At 44.4% G+C, this 18724-nt stretch overlaps 1 protein-coding gene and 1 non-coding gene across 3 annotated transcripts in view; both read left to right on the top strand.

Moving 5' to 3' along the window:
• PACSIN2 (protein kinase C and casein kinase substrate in neurons 2) overlaps positions 1-18724 on the top strand; it is a 139707-nt gene that overhangs the window by 23993 nt on the left and 96990 nt on the right. The gene's annotated exons all lie outside the window — the stretch shown is intronic.
• On the top strand, positions 15102-15208 carry LOC132434677 (U6 spliceosomal RNA). Its single transcript, XR_009521392.1, has one exon. It is a non-coding gene; the product is annotated as a U6 spliceosomal RNA (small nuclear RNA).

Raw genomic sequence — 18724 nt, 5'->3', positions numbered from 1 at the left:
TCAGATCTGGGTTTCAGGAAAGTTTTCTGGAATGGCTAGAAAAGGGTAGAGTTTGTATGTAGAGTGGAATGGCTAGAAAAGGGTAGAGTTTGTATGTAGAGAGGCAAATGTTTGATGCAGTAATAACTGCCCCTTCTTAGAGTCTTTGCACATGTGGTTCCTACTTCCTGGACTGTCCTTTGCCTGGATGGCTCTTTCTCATCCTTCTGGTTATAGCACCAAAGCCACCTCCTCAGTGGGCTTTCCCTGACTACTCAGTCTAAATTTGCTCCCTGTCCTGCTATCTCTGTTGCATGTCTGAAGTCATCGTGCTCACACATGGATCTCAGTGCGTGTTAAGTTACCTCCATCCCTCTCTATTAGACCATCACACAAGCAGCGGCCTGTCTGTCCCGTACTCTCTCCTCTCAGAACAGTGCGGGCCTTGGAAGGCCCTGATGAACGTGTGGTGTGAATGAGCAGTTGTGGTGTGAGATCTAAGATGTGGTGGTTTGGAGCTGGTCTGGTGGTAGCATGGCTAGAAAGGGGAGAGAGGCTCCAAGGTCCTTCTTTTAAATTTCGTTTAACCAGCTTAATGCTGCCCTTGGCTTATATTTGTGGATGTTCCAGTTGGGTGGCCACTGCTCTTTCCTAAACAGCTGGGATGTTTGCCAGACTTGCTGACCACTTCTGTGGGCGAGCTTTGTGGCTTATGACAGCGGCATCATTTTGTTTAGTTTGGATGGCTTTTCCTTTCCCATTGAGCAAGTTTTCTTTTGCTAGCTATCATTGTCCTCTTTTAAGTCTCCAGTGTAGCTCCTGGTCTCCCTTTTCATGTTTCTCCCCTGTCTAATGCTTGTTTTTTCTGTATTAATTCTGAGGAAAAGGAAATCAACTTGGAGTTGCCTGACCAGATAATGTAGAACATTTTGAAATTAAAATTCGAGCTTCCTGATTCTGGAATTTTGCGGTGTGCCAGACCCTGAGGCTCAGTCAAGATGACCTTGATGTGTCCTTTGTGCTGGTGGTGTGGGGGTGAGGATGGGTGGCTGGTGGCTCCATATGAACCCTTAATGGACATCAACGCTGCAGTCGGTGAGGGGAGGGTATGGTGGGGTGGAGGTGGGTGGAATGGCTCCAAGTGGAGACAGGGCTGTAGAGTCTGGGGGGAGAAGGTGGGTGTACTCAGCGATTTCTGGGTGGGGATAGGGTGGGGAGCACTTGTCAGGTTTCAAGGTCTTTTTCAGACTTGACCCCTTCATTCAGAATATGATGTGGTGTAGAGGCAGAGGTTAAAACCACCTGAAGCTGTAAGACAGATGTGTGAGTGTGTGTTTGGTGTGGAGTGCGGGGGTGGGGCTGTTCTTTGTGCTGTTCCCTTTCTGTTAGCAAGTGTTTCAAAACCAGGTAGGCCCTTCTGAGGGGTTGGCTGAGGACTGGTTCATGCGGTCAGATGGGGGTGCTGTAGGAAAGGGTAACCTTGCTGAGCCCTGGAACTGGGTCTGGGTGTGGAAGGAAGTGAAGCCAGGGGTGTGTAGAGCCTGGGACCACCATGGAGCCTCCAAGCATGCCCATGTGCTGGCCCCAGGGGGCAGAGTGTGGAGCCCATCAGGAGCAGCCCTGGGAGGAGCCAGCCAGTCTCTGGGGGTGAGCACCCCGCCCTGAGAGGTGTGCAGCTGAAGGAGAGGGTCTCTCTCTAGTCGCGCCATCCCTGCACACTTCCTGATTTCATTTTTTATAGGGAGCATCCGGCTTTCCTGACCTTTGGTTATCAAACAGAAGAAACAAACCAATATATGTCCATCTCTAGAGTTTAATTTAGAATAAGGAAAATTAAGTATTGGCCTCATTTCTGTTTTCCAGCCACTGTCCCTGCCCCACCCCGCTTCTTTTGGGCAAGGACTTGCTTCTTTTGGTGTATTCACAACAGCTTGACTTCAAGATCTCATCGTTATTAAATTGGTGGCATTGTCGGTGAGCCAAGGGGAGGAGGAGACCTCTATCTCCGTAAGGGGGATGTGTTCAGCACTTCCCCAGGCTAAGTTAATCTTGAAATGGTCAAATAGGCCAAAGCTTTGTAATCTTTTGGCACAGGTAAGGTAAGAGAAATTTAATTTCCATTTCCTTCTGGTTTGCTCTGCTCCTTATTCCCAGATGTCCTGAAGCACCAACTGAAGGGAGTGTTTTTTCCACTTGGAGCCATCTCTGCATCAGGTGTAGCTAACCAGCTGTCCTGGGTCAGGCACAAAAGCTCATAGGCATCGTGCTTTTGTCCCTGGCAGGTGGGTTTTCACATTATCTCCAGGCTCAATTTGGGGAGGTGGATGAGGGGAGGTGGATGAGTGCCAGGTGGGAGCAAAGTTTTCTTTTTGTTTTATACAGCAGGTCCTTATTAGTTATCCATTTGGGAGCAAAGTTTTATTACGTTAACATATCAACATCAGAGTACCTTCAGGGAAACCTGAGGCTTTTTCTTTTCTTCCTTCCTTCCTTCCTTCTTCCCTCCCTCCCTCCCTCCCTCCCTCCCTCCCTCCCTTCCTGCCTTTTCCTCTTTCTCTCTCTCTCTTTCTCTCTTCCTCTCTTTCTCTCTCCCCCCCCCCCCCCCCCCCCGCCCCGTCTCCCCCTCCCCCTCCCCCCTCCTGTCTTTCTTTTGTGCTGGGTCTCGCCTGCTCCTTAGTTGCCGCATGCATGTGGGATCTAGTTCCCTGACCAGGGATCAAACCCAGGCCCTCTGCGTTGGGAGCGTGGAGTCTTAACCACTGCGCCACCAGGGAAGTCCCTTCTTTTATTTATTTTTAATTTCAGTTCATTTCCTCTTTTGGCCACACCGCGCGGCTTGTGGGATCCTAGTTCCCAGACCAGGGAACGAACCCGGGCCCACAGCAGTGAAAGTGCCAAGTCCTAACCCCTGGACGGCCAGGGAATTCCTTGGGGCTTTTTCTTTTAGATTGGAAATTGAGAATTCTGAATTAGATACTTTTTATTAATTTGTCCTGGTCTTTAAGCAAATTGTATAGCTGTTCTATTTTCACTGATGGCAGGGAAGAATGTTTTTAATGCCATGCTAAGTGTGGTGCCTCATAGCCTGTGCACAGCTCCTTCAGCTGAGTCTTAGTTTATTTTACATGAGGCAGTGCTGTTCCCAGTACTTGATATGACCCCTGACCAATGGTAGCTTAGCATTTGTCTCATGGGACTGAGACTGGCCAGTAGTCAACTAACTGAAGAAGTTAGGTAAAGCAAGAATCATTAAAAAAATGCATAGTTTAGGCATTTTATTTCTAACTTTAAAAAAAGATTATATTTCATGTGCCAATCTTTCATTGACCTTTTCTTTTACTTTGAATCTGCTGATCAGACTTGTCAGTTTTCTTGCATAAACTATGCCTATAATTTACTGTTTGATATTGGTTTTTGCCTGAAGAGGATTGAGAACTTGGATATGTAAAGCAACCTGAGTCGCTAAATCCTAGATTTTACAAATTTTCACCCAGTCCACTTATCTTACCTGTCTTACCCACACCTATGATTTAGTTAGGGTTTTTAAACTTTTTAAAAATCTTAGCAACTATACACTTATTTCATAGGCTTATACAGTGAGGTGTATATGTATGTATATATATACATTCACATATACACATCCATATATATTTGTAAGTACATATGCATTTATTTATTTAAGATTTAATTTTATTTATTTTTGGCTGTGTTGGGTCTTCATTGCTGTGCGTGGGCTTTCTCTAGTTGTGGTGAACGGGGGCTACTCCTTGCGGTGGCTTCTCTTGTTGTAGAGCACGGGCTCTAGGTGCACAGGCTTCGGTAGTTGTGGCTTGCGGGCTCTAGAGTGCAGGCTCAGTAGCTGTGGTGCACGGCCTTAGGTGCTCTGTGGCATGTGGGATCTTCTCGGACCAGGGCTCAAACCCATGTCCCCTGCATTGGCAGGCGGATTCTTATCTACTGTGCCACCAGGGCAGTCCCTGCAATTTATATGTACAATTGACATAAACAGGTTTGGGGACAAACACTTGTTTAGTACACTGGGCAACATGGGGTTCTGTTTGTCACATGTGGCCAGAATGCCAAGGGGGTCTTTTAGTAAATTAGACAGGGATTCTGCTCTCAGGAAACTTCCAGCCTGGTGGGGGCAATTTCTGTATTTCAGAATCTGTAACACAGTTAAAATGTGGCAGATGCCTTCAGAGACAGCATATACTCCCAGCAGGAAGGGATCAGAGAATTCATGGAGAAGCAGGTATTTGACCTGGGCCATTCATTTCTTTCTGTCTTTAGTTGAATATTTTTCTGTTAGTAGAGATATAAACAGATGTAACTGTCACTGGGCCTTAGGCAGTGGGAAGAACGTCTGAAGCCTTTTGAGGTTTCTATGTCTATCCTTTGTAGAGGCACTTGCTATTTCTCCTAAGTGACAAAGCTTCATAATACCCCTGTTGCTGGGGGTTCCTCAAGAAGGATGGGGTTCCTTTCAGTCAGGAAACAACGTACTGGTCACAGTTCTGTGGTGCTAAGCTAACCTGAGCATAAAAGCACTTCCTTGGGAGACGTTGGGTAAGGTAGCTTCACAGACCCAGGGGGACCCTGCAGAGGAGCTGGGGAGGGGATTGTTTCCAGGGGGTGGGGGATTCCTCAAAGCCCAGTTGGAATGTTGTTGCCAGAAGGAGGAGGAATGGATGCTAGGCAAAGAGCAGCCTGTTGGGAAACGCTTTGTAGAGTGCCCATGAAATGGATAACACATTAACCAAAGGCCAGGATGCATCCTGATAGCAAATGCACTTTTGTATCATCTCCAGTGAGTCCACCTGAGCTTCTAGAGGCAAAAAAACATAGCACATCACCCATAGGAGCTCAAGAAATATGTGATTCTTATGAATTCAAGAAATGTTGCCAGACTGCCTCCCGAAACTTACTGCCCACATGAGCATAGCAGTCTTCCTGAGTTCTGCCCTGTGTGGGTGGGTGAACTCAAGTGAGGAGAAACGGTATCATCTGGAGTGAAGAGCCCAGCTTTGCGGTCAGTCAGCCGGACAGAGGGTGGACTCTTGGCTCTGCCGCTAACTTGATGTGGACCTCGTGCTCTTCTTTGTTGTGTGCAATGACAGCTGTTTGCAATATTCTTTATTAGATTTCTCAAAGTTACAGGTTATTGCATTTTTTGCTATATGCTCATGCCAAGCGAAACAAAAAAGATGTATGCACAGCAAGATGGTAATAAACCTCCAACACCAACAGTCTGAGATGAACCAGCGTTGACCACTTCAGTGTAGCAGAGCCTTCACAACTTCCTCCAGGCTCTCACAAACATCAGTGTGTTTTTAATAAAAGGACTAATACTGTAGGCATCACTCAGCAACTTGCTGTTTTCACTTCCCTTTAGCTGTCACGCTCCTGATTTTAAGCTCTCTGAGAACGAAGATTTAACAAAGTGCTCTGCATGTGGTAGGTGTTTATTGTGGAGTGAATGAATGAATGAATACTATACTCTGGGTATCTCTCCAGGTCAGTAGTTTCTGGAAGTTAGGCCAGATTGAATAGCTTCAGCCTTTTTGTAGGACATACACCAACAGTGTATGAGGACACCATTTACTGGGCATTTCCACCAGCACTAGATGTTTTTTTCCTAATCTGATGGGTAAAATTCATATCCCATTGTTTTTTTTTTTGTTTTTTTTTTTTGACCAGGGATCAAACCCAGCTGGGAAGTGAAAGCGCCAAGTCCTAACCACTGGACCGCCAGGGAATTCCTTCCCATTGTTAATTTGTACTAGTGAAGTTGAGCATCACTTCACATGTTTATTGGCCACTAGTATTTCTTCTTCTTCTGTGAATTCTATATACATGCTTTTTGTTGCCCCCCCACCCCCCCACCCGGCATTGGATTGTTTTTCTTTTCAGTTTTTAGGAGGTTTTGTATATTGGGCTATAAATCCTTTGTTGTTACTATTGCAGATACAACAATCCCCCTGGCTACTGTTTCTATGATTTGTTTTTCCTTCGTTTAGATGTCTTTTTCCATAAAATTTGAAGATTTTTATGTAGTTAAATATGCTTATCTCTTTATAGTGTTTAGGTTTCCTATTTCCCGTTCCATCTATTATCTAGAGAAAGCTATAGACCAATTTCCTATGTGTGTGTGCATATATATGTTTATATATATATATATATATATATATATCTGCAACATTTCTAAATATGTTTCTAAGTAAAACAATAACTTGAATACAGTAGTGTGTTAAAAGATTAATTCTCCATGACCAAGCAAGGTTTATTCCAGAAGTACAAGGGTAGCCTCATGTGAGGAATTGTGTCAGCTGGAGAAAGCTGTGGCCTAGGGCTTAGAGCATATTTTGTATCCCAGTCCTGCCATGTACTACTCTGACTTTGGCCAAATGGTTTAATCTCCCTGAGCTTCAATCTCATCTGTAAAATTAGCAGGATAAGAAGAGTGCCTTCGTACAGAGTTGGTGTCAGTACTAAATGGGATATTACATGTAGAGTGGTTAGAGCAGGGCTTGGTGCATAGTAAGTGCTCAATTAAATGTCATGCATAATAATTCAGTACACAAAAAGAAAACCTGCGTTGACTAAATCAGCAGATGGTTGGAAGGCATATAATAAAATTCTGCAGCTAATCCTAATAAAAATCTAAGAAAAATGGTCATAGAACGAGTACAGAAATACTTACCAGAACTCAGCAGTGAGCACGTTAAGTGGCCATTTAATTAAACTCTAGGCATGACAGGGAGGCCTGCATGCAGTACTCTTCCCTCACATCTGTGGATCCCCAGATGATCCTTTGGACTTGACAGGCTTGCAGGGAGAGGGGCCAGAGGAGCCGCTGTGGCAGTGTCTGTCCAGCCTGAGCTGGCCCTGTGTTTCTCTTCTGTCTGGAGCACATGACCACCTGTTCCTAAGGCCTGCCCTTCCCACTGTACCGTGGGCGTGGCTTCTGCTCTCACTCTGCAGGAACCAGGAATAAATTCCTGGGGTCAAGGGGGGAAGAGGATTGCAAAAAGTAACAAGCCACCTCTAAACGGCCAGGGGAGCAGTTTTGTTGTAGTAGTAGGAGCACTGGGAACCAAGTATGACATCTAGGGCACCGAGGGTCAGCAGCAGGTGGCTTAGCCTGGCAGGTGCACATGGTTCTGTTTTCTCTCTGCAAGGAATTAGCCCAGTCATAATTTCTAACCTTCCCCTTCCTCTTCCGCATGCAAAATAAGTGGACCAATGTTCTCAAAATGAGAGAGGGAGGGAAGGCCTGAATGATCCGAACCCTGGAGGGGTACAGGTCAGATTAGACCTTCCAGACTGGCCTGGAAAGCCTTGGTGGGAGGGGCGGGTCTCAGCATTGGTCTGATTTTAGCCTGGCATTTGTTGAACACCTGTGTTTTTTTCCTTGTGTCTTTCTTTTTTTTTAATATTATTATATATATATATATATAATGTCTAACAGAATGTCTAATTTTATTTATTTAGGGCTGTGTTGGGTCTTCGTTTCTGTGCGAGGGCTTTCTCCAGTTGTGGCAAGTGGGGGGCCACTCTTCATCACGGTGCGCGGGCCTCTCACTATCGCGGCCTCTCTTGTTGCAGAGCACAGGCTCCAGACACGCAGACTCAGTAGTTGTGGCTCACGGGCCTAGTTGCTCCGCGGCACGTGGGATCCTCCCAGACCAGGGCTCGAACCCGTGTACCCTGCATTAGCAGGCAGACTCCCAACCACTGCGCCACCAGGGAAGCCCCTCTTGTGTCTTTCTTATAGCACTATTCTTTTTTGCCTCTAGTTTAGAAATGCTTTATTAGCTTAAAATTTATGTAAACAATGGGTGATGGATATGTACGTTTCGAAGCATAATTATAAAAACCTCAAAAGCAGCCTCCCAGCTTGAAACCATTGTGCACCACAGGGAGGCTCTTGGTTGGGGCTTCCTGCCAGGAGCACAGGTATTCCAGGATATTTGATCATTCTCTTGCTTTTTTAAAAAAAGAGAACACTTACACACATATATATGTGTCTGTAAATAATATATTCAGTTTTTATGAGCTTTATCAAAAGGGAATCAAGTAATCTGCAAATTTCATTTTTACTGCTGAATAATATTCCACTGTGTATATTGTATTTGGGTTCTCCAGAGAAAGAGAAGCGATAGGATCTATATATGTACAGAAAGAGATTTATTTTGAGGAGTTGGCTCACGTGATTATGGAGACTAGCAAGCCGGTAGTGCAGTTCCAGTTCCCTGCAAAGGCTGGCAGCCTAGGGACCCGGGAGAGTTGATGGCGCAGATGAAGACTGAAGGCTGACAGGTGGAGAATTCCTTCTTACAAAGGGTTGGCTTTTTGGTTCTGTCCAGGCCTTCAAGTGATTGGATTGGGGCTTGCCAACATTTTGGAGGGCAATCTATTTTACCAATCAAAATGTTAATGTTATCAGAAAACACCCTTGCAGAGACACCCAGAATAATGTTTGATGAAATATCTGGGTATTTCATGACACATAAAATGTAACCATCACATGCATAGACCACAATTTATCATCCTCCTGTCAGCAGATATTGGATTGCTTCCATTTTTTTTGACCAGTAGGAGTACTGTGGTTATGAACCTTCTTTGTACAGGTCTCCTGGCGCACTCATTCCTCTAAGGTTTGTATAGGAGTAGACTTGCGGCCTCTGGGGTTGAGTGTGCTCAGCATGCAGAAATACCTCCTCCAGGTTGGGTGCCAGTTTACTCTCCCACCCAACACATGTGTGAATTCCCATTGCTCACATCCTCGCCCAGATGGGCTAATGGTCACGCTGCTTAATCCTACCCACCTAGCGGATGTCAAATGTTATCTCATTCTGGTCTGAACTTACCTGCTTACTGAGGGTGATGAGCCTCTTTCCACATGGGTGTTAACAATTCATGGGTTCTCTTGGTGACATGCCTGATTAAGGCTTTTCCCATTTTTTCTCTTGGGTTGTCTGTATTTTTCTTATTGATTTGTATGGGTTCTTTATACATTCTGTATACCAGTTGATTTATTGGTTATATGAGGTACAGGAATTGTCTCATAGTTTGTGCATGTCTTTTCACTTTCACTATGTTGTCTTTTGTTAAACATTTAAAATTTCAATGTAGTTGTCTATATTAATCCTTTCTTTTATGATAGGTATTTTTAAGGACTTTTTAAAGGAAATCCTTTTCTGCTGCGAGATCATAAAGGTACTCAGTATTTTCTTTTAACAATTTTAAGTTTTTGCTTTTCCTATTAACCCTTAGTCTTTGTGGAGTAATTTGTAACTGATTTTTGAGTTTGGTGTGAGGTAAAAATCTAGTTTTCTTTTCTTCTGAGTGCATGTTTGATTGAGACAGCCTCACTACTGAGTGGCCCTCCTGAACCTTGGGACTCTACCTCTGTCACTTAGGAAATCTTGAAATATGTGTGGGTCTGTCTTTTTTTCTAAATTAAAATTGTGTGTGTGTGGTAAAATATACATAACATAAAACTGACCATTTTGATAATTTTTAACTGTACAGTTTTGTGGCATTAAGCATCACGCATTCACACTGTCGTGCAGCCACCATCACCAGCCAGCCATCTCCAGAGCTTTTTCATCATCCCAAACTGAATCTCTGTTCCCACTAAACGAAAACTCTCCGTGCCTCTCCTACTGCAGCCTGTGGGTCTGTTTCCGGTCTGTACCTGGTCAATATAAGAAGAGGCAACCCCTCCTTCCTCTATTCTGCTTTTTAATAGAATTATTTTAGTTTTATCTTCCTGATGAGTAAATCACAAGAATGGGGGCTTTGACTTAAACGATCTTTGTATTCCTTGAAAGCACTTAACTTTGTGGTGAGCGTATGGTGGAGCTTAATAAATGCTAATAATTGAGCGTTGGCATTGGGTTTGAGAGAGTTCATAAGTTAAACTCACTCAGGTTCAGACCTATGAGAGAGTGATACAAGAGAGTCAGAATGTGACCAAAACACCACCTTTGTAACAGGTCCAGAGGATATGGTGCACGCAGCAGATGCCGCGCTAGCCGGGGGATGTGCTGACTTGCCCTGACTGTGTTCCAGGCTTTGGCACAGCCTCTGCAAGGGTCAGCTGCATCCGTAGAGCAGACACGCTTGCTCCACATGGCTGCCTTGTGTTGGTCTGGGATGGAGAGAGAAAGAAAAGGGGTGGGAGGGGCTGATCTTTTTACAGTCGAGGAAACTGAGACTCAGAGTGAAATCACTTTGTGAGGCCACAGCTGGTAGGTTGTGACCTGGGATTTGTTCTAGGCTTCGAGTTGAGGTGCACTTCTATTCCTGAGGCTTGGCATTCACACCTGAGCTGTACACGCCCAAGGGCGAAGCTGCCATTTCTCTCATGGATTTTTTTTTTTTTTCCTTTCTTCTTTTGGTATATGCTGTGCCCCTAGGTACTAAGCCCTGTCCTAGGTGCCAAGGAAACGAGGGCAGTGAGACAGGATGGGGAAGGGAGGAGGAGGGGACAGGCACAGACCTAAGACTGGATGGAGTACAACAGCCTGCTTCCGCAGCAGCTCAGAGAGGGGAGCATCCACCCCACCGGCTATCTGGGGAAGGGGGCCACGCCTGGCACTGGTGCGGGGCTTGTCAAACCTACCGGAGCCACAGGCATGTGGCCTGAGAGCTTGCCCATGAACTCTGCAAAACTGACAAATGTGTAAAGTCCAAGATGTATTTGGAAAGTTTCTAGTTTAAGAAAACATTAAAAAAATGAATGGGGGAACCATATGTAGCCTTTTTCTTAATGTGACGTTAAAGGGTGAAGCCTCAGTGGAGGGCTGTTGAGCAGTGACACTCTTGGCCAGATTCCTAGTTGCATACTTCAGGGCACTGGGGAAGTTTTGACTTGCATTTTGTAAGACTCTCTTCAGTTACTGGATAAGCAGAAATAATGAAGTTGCTCAGGAGGGATTGCCTCATCGATGAGGAACATGGCAGATTGTGTTCATTTTCAAATTGTTATGGAGAACAAGTACAACATTTTTAGATTGTCATCTTATTTTAAGATTATTTTAAAAACATCAGTGCTGGTTTCCTCTCTTTGTCTTTCAGTAATTTTGTTGCAGGGCATTTTGGGCAGGAATATTTCACATAAGTTCTTATTTGGGCTGACGTTCAAGCGCAAGACATGTTTGCTTCTGCGCGAAGGCAGACATCCGGCTGCTCTGCCACGGGTATTTACTTTTGCATTGCTCCCAGCCACAGAAGTCATCTTAAATCTGCTTCAGAATGAATGAAATCCCCACATGCTGTTCATAGTTTGAAAATCCAGATCTGCACTTTCATTTCTAGAATTGTGTCCTATTTCAAATGTAGGATGGTGCTGTTATAAAGAAGCACGTTCAAAGCTATTTAAAAGCACGAGTGAGCACTCGTAGGCTCGGTTGTTCCAAGCGTGGTCTCCAGGTCAGAAAGACTGAAGGTAGAATGCTGCTGCTGCTGCTGCTGCTTCCAGCCCCTCCCTTGTTCAGTGCTGCAACTTCAGGTTTCCTGGTGTACAGTTCTGATCACAGTTCATCTTTTCTCTAGATAAACTACTATTTTAAAAAAATGAATTATTATGTAGTGGTTTGTAATACCGCCTCCTTTTATTGCATTCAGCTTAGTGGTAACCTGCAGCCCCTCAGAGATTGCCGAGTGAATGAAGAGAGGTGCTGGTGCTCTGAGGATGGGCTCGTGGGGAGAGGACCGGGGGGAGGCTGGGGGCAGCTTAGGGTGGTACAAGGAGACTGGGTTGGCGCCTGACCAGCACTGCTCTGGGTGGAGCGGGAGACCAGGCAGGGGCAGCCTCGAGGTTAGGAAGTCACTTCTGGCTGTCAGCCCAGTTCATTATCACAGTCACAGGTTCCCCAGTGGTGTGCTGCCACCAATCACCTGGTGTGGCCGGGGGCCCTGCCTTCATTTCAAGGTGCTTACTTTCTTTGAGACTTTTTAACAAATTGCTTTGTTTCTTTAGGTTTCATCTTCCCAGGCTGAATTTTGAAATGAAAACTACATTGTCACTGACTCCTTCTTCTGAAGGATATAATGAATACTCATTAGCCAGTTAAATTTTTTATATTATTATTTTTGTAATAAACTTTATTTTGGAAACATTTTAGATATACAGTAAAGTTGCAAAGATAAAACAGATTCTTCATGTACCTTTCACCCAGTTTTCCCTAATGTTAACTTAACCTAAACATGACACATTTGTCAGAATTAAGAAATTAACATTGGACAGTGTTATTAAATAAACTACAGGCTTTACTTGGATTTCACTAGTTTGCCTACTGAGGTTCTCGGACTGTTCCAGGATCCAATCCAGGATATCACATTGCATTTAGTCCTCATGGCTTCTTAGTCTCCTCCATCTGTGACGCTTTCTGTCTTTCCTTATTTTTCATGACCTTGACAGTTTTGAAGAGTGCTAGTCAGATATTTTGAGGAGTGGCCGTCAAATTTGGGTTTGCCTGGTGTTTTTCACATTGTTAGACTGGCCTGATGAGTTTGGGTGAAGAATATGCAGAGGTGAAGTGCTGTCCTCATGTATTGTATCAGGGAGTACAGTGACGTCAGCATGGCTTATCACTGCAGAGGTTCACCTTGCAGGCTTAGTAGTTTTTTTTTTTTTTTTGCGGTATGCGGGCCTCTCACTGTTGTGGCCTCTCCCGTTGCGGAGCACAGGCTCTGGACGCACAGGCTCAGCGGCCATGGCTCACGGGCCCAGCCGCTCCGCGGCATGTAGGATCTTCCCGGACCGGGGCATGAACCCGTGTCCCCTGCATCAGCAGGCGGACTCTCAACCACTATGCCACCAGGGAAGCCCCAGGCTTAGTATTTTTATTCCTTGATTTTATACATGTTTTATGTGGCTCTGGTTCCCCACTGGGTTGCTAGTCCTTCAGGCCAATGCCCCTGCTTTTCTTGCTTTGTGCCTCTTCCCAGCGTGAGGATGCGTGCTGTGGACCTGCAGGGTCAAGTAAGGATGTATTTGAGTTGCATGCTTCTGTGAGCATTTAACAATTTTCATAATCATAGGTGGAACAAGATTGGCCATGTGTTGATAATTGTTGAAACTAGGGGTCATTGTTCTAGTCTCTCTTTTTTATATGTTTAACATTTTCGATAAAAAATAAAGAGAAAGGGCTGCCCTGGTGGTGCAGTGGTTAAGAATCCGCCTGCCAACGCAGGGGACATGGGTTTGAGCCCTGGTCTGGGAAGATCCCACATGCCGTGGAGCAACTAAGCCTGTGCGCCACAACTACTGAGCCTGCGCTCTAGAGCCCACGAGCACAACTACTGAGCCCACGTGCCACAGCTACTGAAGCCTGTGCGCCTAGAGCCCGTGCTCCACAACAAGAGAAGCCACCGCAATGAGAAGCTTGTGCACCACAGTGAAGAGTAGCCCTGGCTCACCGCAACTAGGGAAAGCCCGTGCGCAGCAACAAAGACCCCACGCAGCCAAAATAAATAAATTTTAAAAAAAGAGAGAGAAAAACATTTCCAATCTACAGCTATAATGAATCCCAGGTTGTTTTTGATAGTGTAGGTGTTATGATGTTGATTGTTGCCAGAGTTGTTCAGGCTATTACTCATCTTAAATGTATTTGTTTCCTCCTCAAGGCCCGGATATGAAGAAAAACTTGCAGCTAAACCAATGTTAAGTGGTACTGCTAATAACTATGTAATACTATTTCTTAACATCTTTGAAGAAAAAAAATCATTAGTGTGCCATCAGACAATAATTCCAATTAAAATGAGGTTACAAATTAGTTGGAATATATTTATGGAATAGAAAGAAAATCTTGACTATTTATTGTCACACTAATTTACTGCAAAGAACATTTGAATCTAATGAATTTGGATGCAGCCTATTTCTCATATGTGCAGCAATTTGACCTTACAAATTGTGAGTCTGGTCTTTCAGTGAATGTAGTTAGATAAATACTGATTCCATTTAAAGATCCTAGCCCCTCCTCCTGAATCCCAAGGGACTATCTAAGAGGTGGGGGATTGTCAGTGGATTGTGAAGGGTATACTGAGGGAACAAGCACAGCGTGACCCAGGATCTGGATAAACTCGCTATCTTTGTGCTCCCTCAGTTAACCTGCAAACACACAGTCACCGAGTTATGAGTTGTAAAAGTGAACATTGTCATGAGGTATAATAAGCACACTTGGTGGTGTCACACTTTAAGGATCTTGGCTCTGGAAGTTAGTACTAACTTGTGACTGTTTATACAGTTACCCCCAGCCCTACTCCCAGTGTGTAGGTTTGTCTCTTCTTACCTGTTTCAGGCCTTTATGACAGCTTTGTGTGTGTATGTTAATTGAATGCGTTTGGTGGTCACCGATCATGTGAGCTGTCAGAGGCACTGTCCCCTCTTAGGGAAGGGGCAGTCTGGCTGTTGAGAGCCTAAGTCTCGTCCTTGCCTGTGTGTGGATGGCGCTGGGGATGGGGCCTTTCACTTGGTTCTCTTCATCCAGCAGACTAAGACTTGATTATATACCAGATTGTCTCCCTTAGACCTGCCTCTGCATGGAATTAATTCATGTGATGTGGAGGTTTTAAATAACTTCCCCACTGTGGATGAGATCTCTGGCTTGAGGCTGGGGCCAGCACCTGCTGCTTTTCAGTGCGGCTGGAGAGTCTTAACTCTTCCTGGAACTTGTGTTTCTTTATAGAAGTGGTTTGTAAAATCTCAGACTTTATGGAATAAATTTTGTGGAGTGCTCAGGAATCCCGTCCCTCCTCTTTCCCCCAAGAAATATTGCACCATTGGTGAAGCCAGCTGCAGAAGGTGACATGCCCTGCAGGCAGAGGTTTGCCTGTGACCTCCCTGTATCTTCTGCGAGTTGTGGTCCTGAACCCCCTCTCAGTAGTGGGGATCTGGACAGCCCTTTTGAACCCAGCCTTGGCATCATCTGTCTGGTTTTAAAAACTCCTAAAGGAACTCATTTATTTCTTCATTATAAAATCAGTACATGTACTTTGTAAAGTACAAATATAGATTTTGAAAAGAGAAAATCACTGTCAGTACCTAGATGTACACTTCTCCAGATTGTTAAAGTCACACACACAAATGTGATTTTTAAAAACAAACGGGAGTGCTCGCTTCGGCAGCACATATACTAAAATTGGAATGATACAGAGAAGATTAGCATGGCTCCTGTGCAGGGATGACACGCAAATTCGTGAAGCACTCCATATATTTTCAAATCTAATTATGTGCTTCATCCCCCTTGCCTATCAAATGCTGGACATTTTCAATAGCATCTCTGCCTGTAAGATATCAATGAGATTAATCAGTTTTTCTGTCTGATATTTTATCAAATTAGGGCTTTTTGGTATGATTAAAGGATAGCAACTTTAAAAACAAAACGAAGCAAAACAAATGGGGTCATAATATTTAAACTGTTTTGTAACCTGTCCATCTTTAGCTTAGTTTCACACATGAGAGATACATGTCCCTCATCTTAAGATGGGTCACCTGTCACAAATGCAAAGTGACCACTGCCAGGCTGAGTGGCTTGCTTTCTCCCTGTGACTCCTGCCAGGTGCTCAGCCCAGTCAGCCTCTCGGCAGGGTTCCCTCACTTTATCTTCCTTCATGAGACCTTCTGAACCAGCCTGTCCATATCCATACTTCATTCCTTGTGGTCATTGTGAGTTTGTTTCCATTTGGATTGTTATGACATTGATTCATTGATTTTCCGACATTTACTAATTGCCTACTCTCTGAATTTCCTGGGGGTTAACCTTATGCTGCTGCCGCCTGAGTATGTGCCTCCTATGTTTCAGCCCTACTCTTGGAGAGGCCCCTTTGACCCTTCCCTGACTTTAGTTGTGATCAGCATCCTCTGGAGCATCCAGTTCTGTCCTGAGGAGGTGATCTCCATGCTACCATTGAAAAACACACTACGCGTACCTTATCTCACTCAGTCTTCCCAACCCCTGAGGTGGTTATCGAGGCTGTCTTCATGTTACAGGCCAAGGCACAGGAAGCTTACAGACGTGCCAAGATCCTGCACCGGCTCACCTCTGCCCCTCTCTTGTCATCTGGCCCAACTCAGTACTGCTTTTCTCACACAGAAGTCTGTGGAGGACCCTATAGGGGACCTGCCTCCAATGGTTACCTGGCCTGTGTCCTCACACGGCAGGATCATGACCCGTGCCAGAGTACGACTGGGAACATTGTGTTAAAAGACTGTTTAGTAGACTTCCATTTTAAATGGTGAAAGTAGAAGAAAAACGTAAAATTTGTAAAACAAGATACACTTCTAAGTTTGTATTATATTTATAATCATATTTCAGACAGAGAATGGAAGCTTTTAGAGGTTAGAGACCATGTCTTTTAAGTTGACTTTCTATAACACTCAACAGTGCCTGCGAGCTTTAGATTCATTCATTTATTAAACACTTAATGTATTCTTATTACATGCCAAATTGAAGTACAGGATTGAAAGTCTTGAGTAAGAGTTCAAATGTTTCCAGTTTCTTGGCACATGGGGTTCTTGATCTTTTCCATCTTTCCCACCTTATGCCTAGCACAGGTCCAAAATGGGGAAGGAGAAAGGAGAAGGTGATGGTAGCATTCTGGAGTTCTTGGGATCACGTTCATTTATTTACATATTTATACCTCTCCTGGTTTCACAAAGGATTTGAGTTGGTTGTTTGGGACTATCAAAAATAGATAAGTAAAAGGTGGCAGAACTGAATTCTTCCTTTGCTATCGCCAAAGCAACAGCAATAAAATAGATGTTTAGTATCTGATAAGAACCTCAGACGTCACCTAGAACGCTCCTACTCAGTGTTTGTGGGACCCAGGACAGCCTCCGCTGTCAGAGGGAACCAAGTGTAGCAGTTCTGCCCATGCACAGCCACTGCTGCGTGACCACAGAGAAGCCACTGCCCCGTCGGCCGTAGTTTCCTCATCTGAAAAATAGGGACAGTACTCCCACCTTGTAGGGCTATCATGAAGTGTGGAATCATTGTATGTAAAGATCCTGGCAAATGTATATAAAATGTCATAAAATAGTCCCTAATTTAATCCTCTATTTGCAGGGTTTCCAGACACAAGTTTATGATGGTATTTTTACTGCTGTGCCGCCAAAATATCAACAGTATAATCATTGTTTAAGCTAAAGACACTTAGTTTGAGGCTTTTCGTTTATTCTGAAGTTGTATGACCCACTTTTTAGTGTTAAAATACCTTTTTAAAATTATTAAAATGCCTTTGAAATGGAATAATGCTAAGTGCTAGGTTTTCTCTTTTCTTAACGTCCTTAGTGGACAAAATAAAGTTGGCAGCCTTATGTTGGGTGATTCTGCCTGTTGACCGAAAAAAAATGCACAACCTAAAAGTTGAGAGTTATGTTTTATTTGGTGGACATTCTGAGAACTTCAAGCCTGGGACACAACTTCTCAGATAACACTGAGAAACTGTTCCAAAGAGGCATGGTGGGGAGCCAGGATATATAGGAGTTTTTGCAACAAAAGACCAGGTAGTCCAAACATCAAAGGGTTACTGTTAATAAAAGAAAACCAGATATCTCAAGTTAAGGAATTTAGCACTTTTCTATGTATGGGAAGATGCAAGAGTCTGGGCTCACTGAAATCATTCCTTTGTAATGCACCTCAGCTACATGGGGCCAGCATCCTGTGCTTTCTCATCCCGAGTCTCCTCAGGGTTCACCATCGGGGTTGGCTGAGGCAGTTGACTGCTAGATGGTGGGCATCTTGTTTCTATCCTGAGTTTCTTCAGGGCTTGCTGTCGGGCCGCTGTAATGTGGTGGCTTGATGGCTGTAACATCCTTTGTTTACTGATATGGCAGGCAATATTTTAGTTCACATGCCCTTAACGAAAGGCGCTGGTCAGTGAAGTTGGAGCTTTCATATGGTGCCCTGCCCTCTCCCCTGGGGAAGAGGAAGCCATAGCCAGATGCAGAGTGACACAACCCCTTCTTACCTGACTCAGCTCAGGGTCCCCTCTCCTGGGGAGTCTTCCCACATCTCTTCCCAGCCTCCCACCCCCCAACCCCCTTCACTCCTGCTTAGGTCTATTACGTAGCACTTGTCACACTGTGTGGTCCTCTGGGGGGCTTGTCTGTCTACCCTACTAAACTCTAAGCTGCTTAAGGAAAAGTGTGGTGAATTATTTAGCTTGTGACTTCCAGAGTCTAGCAGAGAGAGCGTACGTATAAATAAATGAGGGGGGAAATCACACCAATAAGCCTCTAATAAAACATTAACACAGCATATCTCAACTCTGTTCCTGAAAATACCCCAAAACTCACCACAAACTCTGCGCACCACTCTTTTTTGAATTCAGACCTTCTTCTTTGGGTGTGTTGCCCAAAGAAGGCTCGAGCTGTTCCTGGGACTGGGGGGCAGCGGCAGGAGCTGTATGACATCCTAACCACTGAGATGTTGTGTTAGAAGTCCAGGTGTTGCTTCTCATGCTGGCATTTTATAAAATGCATAAGGAAATAAATTAACATGTTTTTTCCTATCACATTTGGTGCTTTGAAGTTCTTCTTAATTGGGCTTTCTGCTTTAATTAGTCTGGCTTCATATTTTCTTTCTTTCTCTTTTTTTTTTTTAAGCTTTCAGCAAGTGTCAGAGAAGCAAAGAAGCTTATATAAAAGGTCTTAACCTTTTTTTTTTTTTTTAACTTTGCCAAAGATAGAACTGGTACTTAGCTTGTCCTGGCACCTTCTTCGATAGAGAAT

The sequence above is a fragment of the Delphinus delphis genome, chromosome 11 (assembly GCF_949987515.2).
Source record: "Delphinus delphis chromosome 11, mDelDel1.2, whole genome shotgun sequence".
NCBI classification, from domain to species: Eukaryota; Metazoa; Chordata; class Mammalia; order Artiodactyla; family Delphinidae; genus Delphinus; species Delphinus delphis.
Note: the sequence above shows the minus strand (reverse complement) of the source record. Positions and strands in the feature narration are given on the sequence as shown.